Raw genomic sequence first — 3,029 nt, forward strand, 5'->3', positions numbered from 1 at the left:
TGAACATCAACAATTCATCTTTTTTTCCTCTTCAAGGAAATTGCCACAAACCCCATCATGGAAAGTGAAATTTTTCTACCCAGAGGCAAACTGATTGAAAAATGCCCTATTACACAGTAACCATTTTCCTCTTAAATTTTCAATGGCTTGGAGAGTTTTGTAAGACTGTATTTCAGGGTTTGATAATTCTTGGAAAACATCTTAGACTCCTGAAAGAAACAAAGAGCAGACAAAAGGATTTCTAACCAAGTAAAACACCTTACAGTTTTGGGCTAAAGTACTCAGTGAATCACATCCCTGTCTGCTTAAAACCATCTTCCTGTAGATTTCCAGAGACAAAGCTCTTAGCTTAGTCCTGAGACAAAGCTCATGATTTGGGTTTTTTTCCAGCCTAGCCCTAACCCTCCTTACAGTCTCTCTGCCTACTGCCCTTCTCCTCCACCACCCTCAGCCCAGATGCTTTTCCGCATCCACCTAATCCTTCTAGAGGAAGCTCAAGAGCTCACTTTGGCAGCACATCCCCAAATCGAATGATACAAAAAAATCAGAATGGTCCCTGCACAAGGATGACATGCAAATTTGTGAAGCATTCCATACTTTTTGGCAGAAATTCTGAAATAAAATAAATCAGTATCGTCAGTTATAATCATTGGATGGTGAATCCCAGATCATCTTAATTTTTTAAAAAATAATCTCTATATTATCTGAATGTTTTACAATAAACATGTATTACATTTACAGTTTAAAAAAAAAGAGAGAAAAAAAAGACAAGAAAAGAAACTCACTTAAAATGCTCCCTTTCTCTTTTCATCCCAGAAAGCTAGTTACCCTGTCTTCTGGGTTCCCACAGTATTCATTAACACCTGTACATTATCAAATGTTGCATTCATTTATATTCATACATACATGCACCCAGACATATACTGCATATGTAATGACATATAAAATAATATATATCTATTAATTATGTTAATATACTTACACTTAAATTATTTAAATTACATTTTTGTTATATCCATTTTTTGTTCTGCTTGTATATATGTAAATATACATGTTATTATTCATTTCTCTAATTTTTCTATGCATTTATAGCTATTGGATAAATATAATAACTAGTTAGATACATTAACTACTATTAAAATATGTTTAAAGAAATATGTATATATTCTTATAAATATATGCTTTAGATATCTTTATTATTTTTATTATTCATAAATTTATACTTTTATATTTAGAATATGTTTAATTAAATATTAAATTTAAAGTAAATGTGATTGTTTAATTTTGTGTCTGCTTTAGACACTAGGCTATGACCTTCTAGGTCAGGAATTTAGAATAAAGTTTAGATTCAACTAGATATAATAAATATCTACCTTTATTGAGCACTTACTTTATGCCAGACAGTAAGCTAAGTGATTCATGTACCTGATCTCATTTAATCTAGACAAACTTCTAATAGATTGATGGTATAATTATCCACATTTATAATGAGGAAATGCAAACCCAAACAAATGAGGTAAGTTGTCCCTCATCTTCAGGGCTTAGTTAGACTTTCAACTCAGATGTGGCCTTGACTCCAAATACCTGGCCTTTGTGATGGGAGAAGCAGGGTGAGGCCATTGCATCCTGGTGGGTAAGACACAGAGCATAGGAGTTAGACAACCATGGCACCCGTCCATGATCCCTTATCTCTTAGTAGTGTGGGTCTAGAATGGGTCCCTGTCTTTCATGGCCACATTGTATAAGAGGCCTAGATCTGGAGTGAGTGCTAAGATGGGGAAGGATTTGCATTACCGTTTAGTGAAAGAAAATTTAGACTTTGTGAAAAATGCACACTGACACTTTCCCTGAGATAAAACTAAAGAGAGCACTAATTAAAAATTAATTTCTTATTTATTCATTGCTCAAAATTTCTATCTTTTAGATTCTTACAACTCAAGAAAAGATAACATGAGCAGTACCTAGGATTTTATGAGAAAGACAGCAGGTTATAAATCCCAGCAGGTTATAGAATCAAAATCTGCTTCTGAGCAAGTTCTTTGACTTTTATATGCAACTTAGCTTGAGAAGCACTCACTACTTTCTGGCCAATGTCTAAATTTGTCTGGTCCCCTTTATCGTTCCAACAAATAAGCAAGAGATGTGGAGGTTATCGGGGAAAGGTGGAGAAGAGATAGTAGGAAAACAATCAGATTCTAGTATAAGGTTTGCTATAAGCAAGATGTGTGACCTTAGACAATTTACTGACTCTGTGACTTCAAGTCGACCCGTGTCACATTTGTGGAGGAAGGAGGAGAAAAAGAAGGAGATTGGAAAGAAGGAAATCAGCATAGATTATAAGGGTGACTGTTTTAATCCAAATATTTATTAAATAAAACATTAAAGCACTGACTAAAACTTCTAAGGATTACATTTCTGTCTTCACACTGCTGTATTTTCTAGTAGATAGTAGTTGCTCTGTAACATGAACCCAGAATGAATGAATGATCACTCTTAAAACTTCAAAACCCTGAGAAATATTTCTCAAAGCTGGCAACACCTTCTTCTGTGCTCCTAACATACCTATCATATTCTTATGTACACTGACACTTGGGACAATGTAACAAATTTTTAAATAAAATTATCCATAACCCTGTGGACTAATAACATTTCTGCAAATTATATGATATTGGCATGTACTTTTAACATAGGTAACATCACAGAGTATGCAGACTTGCAATCTGCATACTCTTTTTTTAAAAAAAGTACTTGTTCGTATTAGTTATACATGATTATAGAATGTATTTTAACATATTATACATATATGGAGTATAACTTCCCATTCTTTTTTTTTAAAGAGAGAGAGAGAATTTTTTTTAATATTTTTTTTTTTTTTTTTTTTTTTTTTTTTTTTTTTTTTTAGTTCTCGGTGGACACAACATTTTTGTTGGTATGTGGTGCTGAGTATCGAACCCGGGCCGCACACATGCCAGGCGAGCGCGCTACCGCTTGAGCCACATCCCCAGCCCCTAACTTCCCATTCTTCTGGT

General features: G+C 33.9%; 1 pseudogene; it reads left to right on the top strand.

The window, feature by feature from the left end:
• The first annotated feature begins 500 nt into the window (after positions 1 to 500).
• Positions 501 to 601, top strand: LOC113198368 (U6 spliceosomal RNA; annotated as a pseudogene).
• Positions 602 to 3,029: the final 2,428 nt, after the last annotated feature.

Source organism: Urocitellus parryii, chromosome 6 (assembly GCF_045843805.1).
Source record: "Urocitellus parryii isolate mUroPar1 chromosome 6, mUroPar1.hap1, whole genome shotgun sequence".
NCBI lineage: Eukaryota > Metazoa > Chordata > Mammalia > Rodentia > Sciuridae > Urocitellus > Urocitellus parryii.